Below are 15,359 nucleotides of genomic sequence, written 5' to 3'. Positions count from 1 at the left end.
TCCAGGCTGCATTGTTATCCAGGTCTCCTAGAGGACCCTCTGAGCCATGTGCTGGCCACCTGGCCCCTCCCCCAAGAGTACCTGCTGACTTGTCACCCCCCAGCCCTGCCCTGCCCCTTACCCGAGACCGCGGAGCTGATGAAGATGGCCACGCTGCTGGGCAGAGGCGCTGGGAGGGGGCCTGCCTGACCCTGGAGAAGCCGCCGGCGGGTGCCCGGGCTGAGGAGGCCCACGCTCATGCTGCCTGTCCAGCTGGATGATACTTCCCCAGGATAGGGCCTGGGACTCAGAAACCTCAGGCCAGAGGCCAGGGGGCCTTCCTGGGAAGGCAGCCAGACGGGGCGATCTGGAGTGGGGCGTCCACCTTGTCCCCTCGGTGCCTGGGAGTCCCCGCCACCTCCAGCACCCCCGGGGAGCTGAAGCAGCTGCTCCCCGCTGTTCTGCTCGGTCTGCGAGCACTAACGGGGGGACGTTGGACAGCTGCCTCCCAGCCGAGGCCCCTGGATGTTGGTTCCTCCAGGCACTGGAGACTTTTGCCCCTCAACCAGCCAGCTCCTCACCCCAAGAGCTCAGCAGTCGCTACGGCAACTACCGTTTCCTGGAGCCCGGCGTTGGGGCCTGGGGACCAGCCAGCCTCTGGAACACCTAGGTCCCCTGGGGATCCCTGAAAGTTGAGCCCGGGCCCAGGTGTGCAGAGGGAAGCTATCAGATGCTGGGAGTCGTGCCAGTCCTGGCGGGGTGGGGCAGGCCAGAAGGGCAAACACTTAGCAGAAACCCCACCTCTGGCTGTGCTCACTGTCCCCTCCAAAGGTGGTCTAGGCACTGGGCATCCTATTCTCAATGGGGGAATATTCTTCTTTCCAGGGGACCCTTGCAACATCTGGGGACATTTTGGTTGTCACGACGTCAGGGAAGGAGAGCTGCTGGCATCCAGTAGGTAGAGCCCGTGCACGCTGCTCAGCCCCCTACCATGCACAGGATGGCCCCATCAGAGAGGATTATCTGTCCCCAAATGTCAGCAGTGCGGAGAAACGGAGAAACCAGCTTTCCATCAACTCTGGCCAGATCTCCTTGCCTGCGTGAGGCGTGGAGCCTGAGGCCAACTCTCTCGGATGAGAAGGGAGATTAGCAGATCTCCGGGGGCAGTTGGGGACCTACCCACATCAAACTGAGACGGGCTCTTTGATATAATCCCCAAACACTGCTTGTGACAACACGAAGAGACCTGGAGGGTATTCTGCTAGGTGAAATAGGCAGGACGGAGAAAGACAAATTACTGACAGATCTCACTGGTATGCGGAATCAAAAAAAAAAAAAAAAAAAAAAAGCCAAGGTCATCGAAACAGAAAGTAGAGTGATGGTTGCAGGGGCAAGGGGGTGGGGAGATGGGGAGATGTCAGTCAAAGGTTACCAACTTCCAGTTAAAAGGTGAATAGGACCGACCTAGGGATCTAACGCACAGCGTGGGGGTCACAGTTAATAATACCATATTATACGCTTGAGAGTCGCTAACAGCATAGATCTCCAAGCTTCTTGCCATGAGAAAGAAATAGTAATGAGGCGTATTTTGGAGGTGTTCATTAATGCACTGCGGTAATCACGGAGCGAGATAGAAGTGCGTCAGATCAGTATGCTGGCTACCTTAAACTCTCACATACCCGATCATCTGTCAATAAAGCTGGGGGAGAGAAATGAACCAAAACCAGGGCCTCCATGACCAGGAAATTTTTAAGGTCTCATTATTTGACCTTATTGAAAATGCCCGGGTGATCTGAGTTCTGCCCACTTACCTCTCCGTAGTAACAAACTGCAGGAGAAAGAAAGTGTACCTGGGTGTCCACGGGTCTGGTTGGGATGCCATCACTGTCCATCACTGTCCTGGGGGACTTAAGCAAGTGGCCTCTCTCCGGGGACATCAGCCGTATCGTCTGTGAGTTGGGAGTGAGAACCGCTCAAAGATGGGCTAGGACCAGGAGAGAAAGGCACTCCCCTCAGGATCCACACATAGGAAGCACGACGGGCCTGAAAGCCAGAATGAATTTCAAACATGCCCACGATGACCCCCGTGTGAGCGAGGCCTTTGGGAGTTGGGATGCCAAGTCCTCACTTTACATACAGGCCCTTGAGAAATGGTCGTATCAGTTCAACCAAACGGCTTGAACTTTTTTTATACCTTTTCCTTCTCTGCCTCAACTTCCCTTCCCTGCCTCATCCACCCAGGAAAAGAGTCTGCCTTTCAGGGGTCTCCAAGACTTCCCCCACCCCATGCTCTGATTCAAAGATTCATTAGAAGGACTCACAGAATTCGGGAAAGCTGTTCTCATGGAGATGGTTCATTACAGTGCAAGGACACAGGTGAGGGTGGCCAAGGAGAGAGGCGTGCAGGGCTGAGTCCTGGAGACAGCAGGCTTGGGGCTCTAGTTGTCCCCTCCCAGCAGAGTTGTGTGGGCAGCACTGGATTTTGAGTGTATGACAACAGGCTCAGAGGATGGCTAACCAGGGAAGCTCCCCAGGGTCTTGGTGTGTCCAGGTTTTTCCTGGGCATTAGTCACACAGACATGGCTGACTTCAGAGTCTAGGCCCCCCGGAGCCCCTCCGGAGAGGATTCCACGAGGCCCAAGGTCCCCACCATAGATCACATCGTTAGCATAGACTCTCGGGTATATTCCGAGGCCCCCAGGTAAACAAACACACTCTGATCAGGCAAGACATTCCAAGAGGGCACATGCTAGGAGCCAGTCAAGGGCCAAACCTTTTTGAAGTAGAGTGTGGACCACCCCGGCTACTGAGTGAACCTTGCCTGCACAGACCAGAAAAATATTGTAATATCACTGACTGTCACCATTTTACAGATGAGGAAAACTGAGGATCGTGGTGAGAACTTTTTCACTAGCTTGGAAGGGCAGGTTCTGGGAGTGAGTGCTGCTCTGGCCCCTTCTCCTCCAGGGGCACCTCCACCCCCCAAGCCAGACTGACCATCCATACACCTTTCCCTGATCCACCCAGACCCTCTGATTAAGCTACACCCCACTGACCTCACCAATTCTTGAGGTCACCAAGTCAAGCCCCAATTCTTGACTCCTTGGAAAGTCTAGGCCTTTTCCCATCACCTCACCAATCTCCTGACCTTGAATTTGCCTCCTGCCAAATCTCGGCTTCTTCCTCCATTTGTTAGAGTTCCCAGTAGGCCCCTTGAACTCTACCCCACTCCAGTACATGGCCATGTTCCCTTGCTCACAGGAGGATCAGAAGGTTTTGACCTTGACGCTCACACTAGGCTTTCTTTCTAACCATGTAGCCCGGACTTTTCCAATCTCAGCACTACTGGTGTCTGGGGCCAGATCATTCTTCGCAGTGGGGGCCATTCTGTGCAGTGTATGACTACTGAGGAACATTCTGGCCTTGACTCGCCGGACATCAGTAGCAGGGTTCCCCACCTCTCGCCAAAGCTGGAACAATCAGACATATCTTCCAACGTTGCCAGTGTCTGCTAAGAGGCACAGTCATGCCTGGTTGCGAACCCCCAGCCCGAGACAACCAGATTCTTGCAGCCTCAGGCCTTAGGCTGACTTGAACTCCCCATCCTGAACCCCTTCCTGCCATCCAGCTTAAATGCCATTTCCTAGGACGCTGTCTCTGACCCTCCCATTGCTCGATGACCAACCCCGCCCCAAGTCACTCCCGATGCCATCACCCTGTTTTAATTCTCTGCATGGTACTCACCACCAGCTGATATGTTTCTTCTTGCTTCTTCATTGCTTGTCTCTCCACAAGAACATGAGTCCCATGAGTACAAGGACTTTGTCCGCCAAGGTCGGCGTGCTCGGCACATAGTAGTTGCTCACTCAATGATATTCCCACCAATGGGCTCATCCACAACTGTCCATCTTTCCTGGCTCCTACTTGTCACTGCAGGCAACTGAGCAAGACTGCATTTCCCCAGGAAGGATGGAGGCCCCTTGCAGGGCTCGCCTTCTGGTGTTTCTTGGGGGCTCCAGCCTCCCTCTCACTCTCGCCTGTGGTGGAAGGGCCAACTTCAAATCTCCTGGAGAAGTAGGCTGGAGAAGAAAGTTTTCTGGACGCACCAATGCCCGGAAGCCAGGCCCCCAGCAATCCTAGAAACTTTTGTCTTAGGTACTTCCCAGGTCTCTCCGTGCCAGTTCACCCAGCAACTGGGATAATGAGAGAAATTGTGTGGCTCTCGGGCCCTGGCTTAGCTGGGCACTTAGCCAGACTCGATGGTTAACCGTTGGGTGTCGGGCTAAGACACTCGTCACTGTGGAGGCCGTGTGTTAAGTGTCCATCAGGTGCCAGCTGGTTGGCATCCTGTGTGGGCAGTGGGCCTGAGAGGCAGACATTATCATCCTGTCCCACGGATGAAAAAAAATGAGGTCCAAAGAGACGAGGCCCCTCGCCCCGGCCACTTGACCTCTCTGGGCTTAAGTTTTCTTCACGATCTCCTGAGTTGGCGAGACAATGAAATTCACTCATGCAGTTGAGCCTAATGCTGTGCCTGGGGCATGTCAAGGACCCATGAAATGTGGGTCATGATCAATTACTACTACTTCCAGGCTCGCCCAACACTCAGCAATCAGAGTGTCCAATGTCGATGTCCCCGCAAGCGTTAAATGAAATCTAAGTTTCTAGAGCAGGGTTTCCCAGGCTCAGCATGGCTAATATTTGAGGCCAGAGCACTCTTTGCGGTGGAGTGTGCACGGTGGAGGAGGTCCTCGAGAACACGTGACTGCAGATTTGACCCACCAGCTGGACCGGGGCAGCGAGAGGCTCTTCCTCTCCCTCCCCTGTCCTTGGAGTGTTGGCTCCACTCGCCTTCCCCGTGCTAGATGCTTCCCAAGGACACAGCCTTGAGATAGTGATGTGGTGTTAAGACCATCTGGATGGTATATGAGCCTGAAGCCAGTGGAGGTCTCTATGTAAATGTTAAGATTCTGGCTGGTAGTTGTGGAGATCTGCTTGTCTACTAGACAAGCCTGGTAGGTAAGTTCCCTTGCTTATCAAACCTACCACCTACCCTTCTGAAATGACCTGACTTTCTTTGGTCTTGCCCTCTCCTCCCAGTATGGGGGCTGGTTCCAGATTAAAAGGGGGGGGTGGTAGGCAAAGGTAGGCAAGGCAGTGGCAAAGCTTCCACAGTGCGCTTGCTGTAGGCTGCTGAGAATCACCCCCCACCCCGGTCTCCGCCAATTAGATGCCAATGGCAACCAAAAATGTCTCCTGACATTGTCACGTGTCCCCTGGAGAACAGAATCCCCACCTCTACTCTTTGGTTGAGAACCATGGCTCTTTAATGTTACTCTATTCCTGTGACCATCATCATGTCATTCTACGATGAGGAGCTCTTAACTTCAGGTGCTAATGTAACATATAGTCTCTGATTCTTCCTGTGACCTGGGAGCTTCCCTGGGCCACCCTGGTTTACCCATGATGAAAATAAGCTTCAGAAGGGGGGGCACCTGGGTGACTCAGTCGGTTAAGCGTCTGCCTTAGGCTCTGGTCAAGATCCCAGGGTCCTGGGATGGAGCCAGCATTGGGCTCCTTGCTCAGCGGGGAGCCTGCTTCTCCCTCTCCCTCTGCCTACTTGTGCTCTCTGTCTCTCATGAATAAATAAATAAAATCTTAAAAAAAAAAAAAAGCTTCAGAGGGGCACCCAGTGGGCTCAGTCAGTAGGGCAGGTGATGCTTGATCTCTGGGTTGTGAGCTCAAGTCCCACATTGGGTGTAGAGATGACTTAAAAATTTAAAAAAAGGAAGAAAGAGAATATGCCTCAGAGAAGTTTAGCAATTTGCCCAAGTTCTCTTGGCAAGGGAACGATGGCGCTGACCTTCAAAACCCAACATTTGTGAACTATATAGGAATCTGTAGGGATTAGAGAATTCTTGGCAAAGTTTTTAAAGTGCGATGATATCATTGTAAGGTTTGTTTTTTTTTTTAAGTGTCTTTATCTTTCAGAGATGCATAATAAAATATTTACAGAATAAGATTTCTAGAATGACTGGGATTTGCTTTGGAGTAATAATCCCAGACGGCAAGATGGATGGGGTGAGGTTGGCCAGGGAGGGGTAGCAGCAGGACCTGGAGCTGGTGGTTCATTGTACCATTCTGCCTACTTTGTGTTTCAAATTCTCTGCCTTAAGAGTGTAATATATTCTTCCAACCCTGTTCTTAGGGAATAGTTACAATGATCATTATGTGTAGGGTAGGGGCTGTGCCCTAGGAGAGGGGATTTCCACACCTCTGCCTACTATTCCCATCTAATACAAGAGGCATCCCGGCAGGGAGATGTTAATAACCCAAATCAAACTCCTAGCCCGGAAGGACGCGCCTGGGCTGAGAATGAGCGGGGAAGCGGCGCCCTCTTGAGGTCAGCGCGGGAGCTGCCACGTGAATGAGCAGAAACCGCTTGAGCACAGCGCGGAGGGAGAGGGGGAAGCCAGAGAGGGGCTGGGGTGCCACATTTTGGGGGCAAGACACACACGAAAACCCAGCAACAAAAATAAATAATACCTTTAAATTTTCATGGTGATAAACGTGTAATATTTTCAGATAATATTTAGAAAAATTTAAGTCAATGCCGAGAAATCCGCAATGAATGAACCATCACAATTTTAAATACAGTGAGGCAGCGAGTTGAGTATACACATGCAGGATTGGGTCCCGTTCTCATTAAGATTTTGATGTTCTGCGTTTATTTGGTGTGGATTTCAATTTTTAGGAAATATTACTTTAAAATATTATTTATCTGTAAATCAAAACCACAATAAGATAGCATCTCACACCTACCAGGACACCTGTAGTCAAAAGAGTAGAAAACAAGTATTGGTAAGTATGTGGAGGAATTGGAGCCCTAGTGCACCGCTGGTGGGAGGGTAAAGTGACAGACCCCCTATGGAAAACAGCTTGGAGTTGCCTTGGAAAGTTAAACATAGAATTTTCGGGGCACCTGGGTAGCTCAGTGGGTTAAAGCCTCTGCCTTCGGCTCAGGTCATGATCCCAGAGTCCTGGGATCGAGCCCTGCATTGGGCTTTCGCCTTGGTAGGGAGCCTGATTCCCCCACCCCCACCCCGCCTGCCTCTCTGCCTACTTGTGATCTCTCTCTCTGTCAAATAAATAAATAAAATCTTTAAACAAATAAATAAAAATAATAAAAAAAAGAATTTCCATACGATCTTGCAACTCCATTCCTAGGTATACACCCAAGAGAACTGAAAACGGGTGTTTGAGCAAATCCTGTACAAGGATGTTCAGAGAAGCACTAACCAAAATAGCCAGACGTGGAAACAACCCAAATGTCCATTACTGGTAAATGGATAAACAAAATGAGATCAACCATTATGATGAAATGTTATTCAGCCTTAGAAAGGAAGGGAAGTGCTGATATACGCTACATGAAAGAATCTGGAAGACATTGCACTGAGTGAGAGAAGCCAGTTGCAAAGGGCCACAGAGCATACAACTCCATTGACATGAAACGTCCAGAACGGGCAAATCCACAGACACAGAAAGCAGATTGGTGGTTGTCAGGGGCTGGGGGTGGGGGTTGGGGAGTGACTGCTTATGGGGATGGGGTATCTTCGGGGGCCACAGAAATGTTCTGGAACTAGACAGAGTGATGGCTGTGAATGTACGAACTGCCACCCAGTTGTGCACTTTAAACTTGTTTATTTATTTTAAGATTTTATTTTATTTTATTTTATTTTTTTAAGATTTTATTTTTTTAATTTATTTGACAGAGAGAGATCACAAGCAGGCAGAGAGGCAGGCAGAGAGAGAGGAGGAAGCAGGCTCCCTGCCCAGCAGAGAGCCCGATGCGGGGCTCGATCCCAGGACTCTGAGATCATGACCTGAGCCGAAGGCAGCGGCTTAACCCACTGAGCCACCCAGGCACCCCTTAAGATTTTATTTTTAAGTAATGTCTGCACCCAATGTGGGGCTCGAACAACCCTGAGATCAGGAGTCACATGTCACATGCTCCACCCGCTGACCCAGCCAGGTGTCCTGACAATTAATTTTATGTTATATGAATTTTACCTCAATTTTAAAAATGGATTTATTTTGTGTTTTGTATTTTAAAAAAAAAAATGGATTCAAATAGGAAACAAATCTTTATCTGCTCATCGCTGATGTGTTGGGAACCCCCTGCAAGTATTTTGCCCAGGTGAGCGCCTCTCTCCAGTCTTGGCCCAGCTCACAGCTCCTAGGTGTGGCCGCTGTTATCATCCCTACATTACAGATGGGGGAGCCAGGCCCCTGGTCACACAGCTAGTGACAACGTAGTAACTGGAATGGTATTTGAAACCAGGTCCCGCATCTCCTGTATTCCGAATTACAGGAAGGTCCAGAATGGTACTGGCGGAAATCGGCCATTGGCCTCATTTTTGCCCACTGGTTCTGTAAGTTTTTGAGGTTACAGATCACACTTGAACATCCTCAATAAAAGCTCTGGACCCTCTCCTAGAAGATGACGTGTATGCACAATTTTGCTTAAGGTCCCAGGAAATCTGCAGAACATCTAATTCCTCCCGGTCCTTGATTGGAACCTGGTCAATGAGATCTTGGTTAAGAAGCTCAAGTCAGAGAAATACTCTGAGATTCAACCATTTATGAAGAACCGAAGGCATAATTTATTACTAAAGAGACACTTACCTTCAGGCAGAAGAGACATATGCCAAGCACAGCTGTCACTTCCTGAGTGTTTACATGTGTAGGAGAACTGTTCATAGCATTTGCCTCTGGGATGGTGGGTTGTAGGTGAGAGGGGGTAAGTCTCGCTTTTCCTCTTCATGCATTTCTCTGTCATTGGCATTTTTAACAACGAGACTGTATTGTTTTTATAATTTTAAAAATGTGAGAGGCACCTGGAGGGCTCAGTTGGTTGAGTGTCTGCCTTCGGCTCAGGTCATGATCCCAGAGTCCTGGGATCGAGCCCCGCATTGAGCTCCTTACTCTGCAGTGAGCCTGCTTCTCCCTCTCCCTCTGCCCGCCCCTCCCCTTACTTGTGTGCGCTCTCTGTCAAATAAATAAATAAAATCTTTTAAGAAAAAAAAACTCCGAAAGATGCACAAACAGAAGTCTCTGCTTTTATAGGGCATGGAGAACAGGATCTCCCTTCAGGAGACGGTCTACGATGTTTGGACATTCATGCCACAGTCCAATAGCACGTGCCTGTCTCTGTGTCCAGAGAGAACTGCCCTCCTCACTCACTTACCTAGTTGCAATTTTGTTCCAGGTCCATCGTTCAGGGAGAGGTTCCTCTTGGTCTTTTGTCTAATGGGTGTAACCCTTTGCAAAAGCTGCCATAGCAGAGTGCCACAGACTGGAGGCTTGGATAGCAGAAGTGGATTGGCTCACAAGTCAGGAGACCAGAAATCTGAGAGTAAGGTGGCAGGAGGGCTGGTTCTCTCTGAGGGCTCTGTGGGAGGATCTGTCCCAGGCCTCTCTCCTGGGCTTGTAGCCGGCTGTGTTCTCCCTGTGTCTCTATGTCGTCAGCCCTCTGTGCATGTCTGGATGCCCCGATTCCCTCTTCTTCCAGAGGCAACCATCCTATTGGGTTAGAGGCAACCCTACTGACTTCATTTGAACTTGATCACCTCTTTAAAGGGCCTCTCTCCAAATAAGGTCATATTCTCAAGTACCAGCAGTTAGGACTTCCTCTTGTGAACTTTGGGGGGGGACCCAATTCAACCCACAACAGTGAGTGTTTTACTCACACATGGTTGTTAAAGTATGATGTTGGCTATGGGCCCCCAATAGCTCCACAGTGGGATTTCTTTATGGGCACCATATCAGTAAACAAAGCCTTCACTACTGGATCTAGGGTTCCCAGTGAGGGAGATATGCCAACTCCATGGAAAAACCAGAGATCCTTCCAAGAGATAATCACTATGAACGGTCCTTGTATTATGCACACATAAACACACATGGGGAAAAGGTTTTGTCTGTTTTGACCAAACTGGAATCATACCACACATTCCTTTTGGCACTGTGCTTTTGTCACATCATAATACAACATGGATTCCTTTTCATGTCAGTCTCCTGAAGATCTATGTCATTCATTTTAATGGCTGCTGGAATTCTATTGAGTGGATGGGCTGTAACTTATTTATCCAATCTATTCTGTCTTGAGTCCTGAGGCCTGAGAATCAGGGGGCTGAAGGCCTGAGCCCAGATCTGAGTCCAAAAGCTCCTGAACCAGGAGTGTTGATGCCCAAGGGCAGGAGACGATGTCTGTCTTAGCTCAAGTGGAGAAGAGTAGGAACTTGTCCATCCTCTTTTTTGTTCTTTCAGGGACCTTGAAGGATTGGGTGATGCCCACTGGCACTGGGGATGGCCATCCGCTTCACCCAGTTAATCAATTCAGATGCTGATCTCTTAGCAATAGACACCATCCCAGACACACCCAGAAATCATATCTGAGAAGCTATCTGGACATCCCTTAGCGCAGTCAAGTTGATATCTACAAGTAACCATCACAGTGGTGGCATTGGAAATGGGGCTTTGGGGAGGTAATTAGGTTTAAATTATTGGATCAAGAGGGTGGTGTCCTGTTAAGAGCAGTCTTTATCAGAAGAGGAGGACTGAGAGGAGAAGCCATGTGAGGACACAGCAAGAAGGCGACTGTCTACAAGTCAAAAATCGGGCCCTGACAAGAGGCCAAATCAGCCAGCACCTTGATCTTGGACTTCTAGCCTCTGTGCTGTGAGAAATACTTGTCTGTTGTTTAAGCCACCCAGGCTTTGGTATTTTGTTATAGCATCCTGAGCAGCCTGAGACAAGGAGCTTGCCACATACCAGGTCACATCACGGTGGAGCCCAGACATGGCCTGGGGGGTTGGACTCCTAGGACGGTCATGACACAGTTCCAAGGAGGGGGTGGCTCAAAACAACAGAGATGGCTTCTCTCCCAGTTCCGGATGCTAGAAGTTGAAATCAAGTTTTCAGCAGGGCCGCACTCCCTCTGAAGGCTCTGGGGAAGATCCTTCCTGGCCTCTTCCAGGTAGGTTCTGGTGCTGGCTCTCAATCCTTGGTATTCCTTGACCCTGTTGTCACATGGTCTCCTTTTTATATATGAGTTTATGTATTGTGTCTTGTGTTCACCATCTCTTGAGTTGAGTTTGATGAGTTTAATGTTTCCTCTTCCCACAAATACCCAGGTCATATTGGATGAGGGTCCAGCCTGGTGGTCTCATGTTAACTTGATGACAGCTGCCAAGACCCTATCACTAAATAAAGTCACATCCATAAGTGCTGGAGATTGGGACTTCAACATCCCTTTTAGGGAGACACAGTTGGCCCCATAATGGGCAAGTGCATGTCTTTCAGATATTTCGTGGGACAAAGTGGGAAGTACATACAAAGCCCTTCTATTGAGACTTAATTTCAGGGGCCATCTCCAGGAGAAGCATTTGAATGAAGTTTATGATCTTTTTTCAGAGAACATCAATTTCATTCGAAACGTCTGACCAACCATGATTCAGACTTGGCTGTTTGTCAGACATTTTCTCAAAAATGAACAAAAAGAGCCTGTCGTTCCAAGGAAAACAACTCAGTTTTGTTGCTAGTGATAAAATTCAAGCTTTCAAGGGAAAATAAGATATTTGGAAAATCTGCACCTGCTGCTATGAGCTTGACTGGTTTCTGACAGCCAAAGGAAGGCTTTCCTGATAATATGGGCAGTGATTTTAATGAAGGGGATGTTCTGATATTGAATAATGAAATGTGACAACCTCTGCATTGCCAAAACCAATATTTTTCAAATGATCAATGCATGATGCTACAATCAGAGTGCAAGACAGATGGATAGCTTTTAATGTAATCAAGTGTTGGGGATTGGGTCAAGATATACTCAGTTCCTAAACCCTAGAAACTGCAAGAGTGATCTTATCTGAAAAAGTCTTTGCAGATGGGATTAAGTTAAGGCTCTCAAGATGAGATCCTTCAGGATTTCCAGATGGGCCCTAAACCCAAGGATGAGCGTCTGTGTAAGAGTGGGATGAGAAGAAGGCACAAACAGAGAGGAGCAGAAGGCTGTAGGACAGTGAAGGCAAAGATTGAAATGATGGAACCACCAGAAGCTGGAGGAAGTGAAGAAGGATCTTCCCTTAGGGAGGATGGCCCATGCAAATGTCTGGAGATGAGAGAACATGCTGTATTCTAGGAATTGCAAATAGTTTGGTGAGGTTCAATATTAGATATAATGAATTTAGATATAAACTATAAGAAATATGAAACTAATAATACCACATATGTTTGCTAAATTGAATTTAAATTTAAAAAAATTTTAAACTACAAGAAATAATAAGATGGATATCCACGAACCCCCCCCCCTCCCCCACCTAGCAAACTTTTTCTATAAAGGGCAAGATAGTAAATATTTTCAGCTTTGCAGTTCAGACAAGCTCTGGCTCCACTAGTCAGCTCAGCCACTGTAGCTCGAAAAGAGTCATAGACGATACCTAAACAAATGGGCACAAGTGTGTGCCAGTAAGACTTTATTTCCGGACGCTGAAATATGAATTTCATATAATTTTCACATATCATGAAACAGTTTTCCCTTCCCCCCCCCATTATTAGAAAAAATGTGAATCCATTCTTAGCTCAAGGGTCATACAAAATCAGGCATCCTTGCTCTAGCTTAAGAAATCAATATTTCCAATATTTGAAAGCTCCCTGCACACCTCTTGGTCATCTGTCTCCCTCTCCTGGCAAAGGACAGCCTTGATCTTTTGTCTTGTGTTCACCATCTCTTAGCTTATGTGATGGTTTTACCATATAAATATGTATCCTGAAACAATACATAATTAGGTTTGTATGTTTTTGGCTTTCATGTAAGGAACAATGCTGCAGGTGTTCTGATACAACTTGCTTTTTATACTCAACATGTTTTTGAGATTTGTCCCATGCTCTGGTTTGCTCATTTTTACTGCTGTATGGTGTTCTGTCATATGAAATGCAATTTGTTCATCCTCTTGTTGTCAATGGACATTTGAACTTGTGTCTAATGTTTTTTTCATTAGAATTTTCTGGAACATTCTGGAAGGGTTTGAGACAAAGTTGGAGGTGGTCAGACTGATGGGTTAGAAAAGGAATGACCCCCCACCTCCCAGGTATTTGTCAGGCAGGCCTCAGTTATAATAAGAAACAATGGACTGTGGCTCAGACAGATGTACAGATGGAGAAATAGGCTGAGGGGGTTAGTGACACCCATGGGCATGGTGGGCAGCCTCTAAGATGGTCCCTGATGACTCCACCTCCCTGAGACACAACTTTTTTTTTTTTTAAGATTTTATTTATTTATCTGAGAGAGAGAAAAAAAGAGCAAGGGGATGTAAAGGGAGAGGGAGAAGCAGACTTCCTGCTGAGCAGAAAGTCCCACACGGGGCTCGATCCCAGGACCCTGAGACCATGACCTGAGCTGAAGGCAGATGCTTAACCGACTGAACCTCCCAGGTGTCCCTCCCTGAGGCACACTTTTATGTTAGCCTTCTCCCACACTACCCTGGGGTTAGTTGGCCAATAGACTATGGCAGGAGTAGTGGGATGTCACGTTGAAGATTAGGTTATAAAAGACTGTGGTCTCCATCTTGGGCACTCTCTCGAATGCCTCTGTTCTCGCTTGGATGGCTCACCCTGGGAGGAACAGCTGTCACTTTGTGGGCGGTGCTGTGGTGAGGACTGAAATCTGTATCCATCAGCCAACGAAGAGCCAAGGCCTGGAAGAGCTCCGGGAGGGCTCTTGGGGGTCCATTCTCCATCTATAGTTAGGCTTTGCAGGGATTGCTTCTTTGAGAGAGGCTGAGCTGGAACTGCCCAGCTGAACCACTCTGGGATTCCTGATGTTCGGAAACCACGTGAGATAAGAAATGTTTGTGGTTTTAAGCAACTAGGGTTTGGTGTGTTTTGTTATGCAGCAATAGCTAACTGATACAGAGCTTAAACCTTCTAGTTCCTTGTCTAGGCCCTTATAGGATGCCCTGCTTCTCCCAGTCTGAATCTGTCTGCCTTTTTCCCACAAAGAGTCTTTAATAACCATTTCCTACCATTTTTTGGCACAGAGGCTGAGAGCTAGGAAGCTCTAATGCAACCCACAGAAGGGATGACAAAGGTGAAGGTCTAGACCACAATCACAGTGAGGTACTGGCCAGCCAGGAGGGAATCTACCACACCTGGCAGAGCAGGGGGTCTGCAGATGTGTGTCCCCTCAACCGGCCTAGTCAGAGAGTCTGTGGATAAGTGTTTTCCAAACATTCCCCCATCCCAGCCTATGTTCATTCTGTGGTCTCTGTCTGGAACACTTTCCCAACATCTTTTAACCTCCCTGTGTATTTTAAGGCCCCAGACAAATCTCTCTCTTCCAGGAAGTCCTCTTTGACCCCCCACGACGCCTCTGAATCTGCCATGGCATCTCCGTCTGTCTGTCAGGGAACTCCTTGAGAGCAAGACTTGCGCCTTTGCATGTCTGTGACCCTGGGGCACAGCCCAGGCACAGGCACACTGAGCATCCACAAATGTTTGTTGAATGAATTCATGCTTATTCTGATGTTATAAACTCAATATTTGTACAGCCCCCTACCCCTAAATTTCCTATATTGAAATACTAATTCTCAATGTGATGGTATTTGGAGGCAGGGCTTTGGGAGGTGATTAAGGTTAGATTAGGTCGGGAGAAGAGAGCCTCGTGATGGATTAATACCCTTAATCAAAGAGAAGACGACACAGGATCTCTCTCTCTCTGCTCCCCACCATGTGAGGATATAACGAGAAGGTGGGTGTTCACAAGCGAGGAAGACAGCCTCACCAGCCACCAGATCTGTTGGCACTTTGATCCTGAACGTCCCAGCCTCCTGGGAAAATGAGCTCTGAGGGACATCTGCTGTTGAAGCCCCCTGGTCTATGGTAATGTGTTGTAGCAGCCTGAACTAAGACACCCAATTGTGGTTTGCTTTTACTGAGAAAACGTGGACTTTTAGGGGACAGACAGATCTCCGTCGGTGGTGTGGTACAGAATTTGAAACATCTCTCTTGGCTGTACCTAGTTAATTGTATTGTTCATTTCATCTATGAATTATCAGATTTTTAGAGTTAGAAAGCATCTAAAAAATCATCTAGTCCAGGGGGTCCTTGGGTGGCTCAGTTGGTTAAGTGTCTGACTTCAGCTCAGGTCATGATCCTGGGGTCCTGGGATTGAGCTCTGCATCGGGCTCCCTGCTCAGTGGCAAGTCTGCTTCTCCCTCTGTAATCTCTCTCACTTTCTTTTTCTCTCTTAAAAAAAAAAATCATCTAGTCCAGGGGTTGGCAAACTTTTCCTGTAATGAATCAGATAATCAGGATAGTCAATATTT

The sequence above is a fragment of the Enhydra lutris genome, unplaced genomic scaffold (genome assembly GCF_002288905.1).
Source record: "Enhydra lutris kenyoni isolate GAN:26980312 unplaced genomic scaffold, ASM228890v2 scaffoldscaffold10, whole genome shotgun sequence".
Taxonomy (NCBI): domain Eukaryota; kingdom Metazoa; phylum Chordata; class Mammalia; order Carnivora; family Mustelidae; genus Enhydra; species Enhydra lutris.
Note: the sequence above shows the minus strand (reverse complement) of the source record.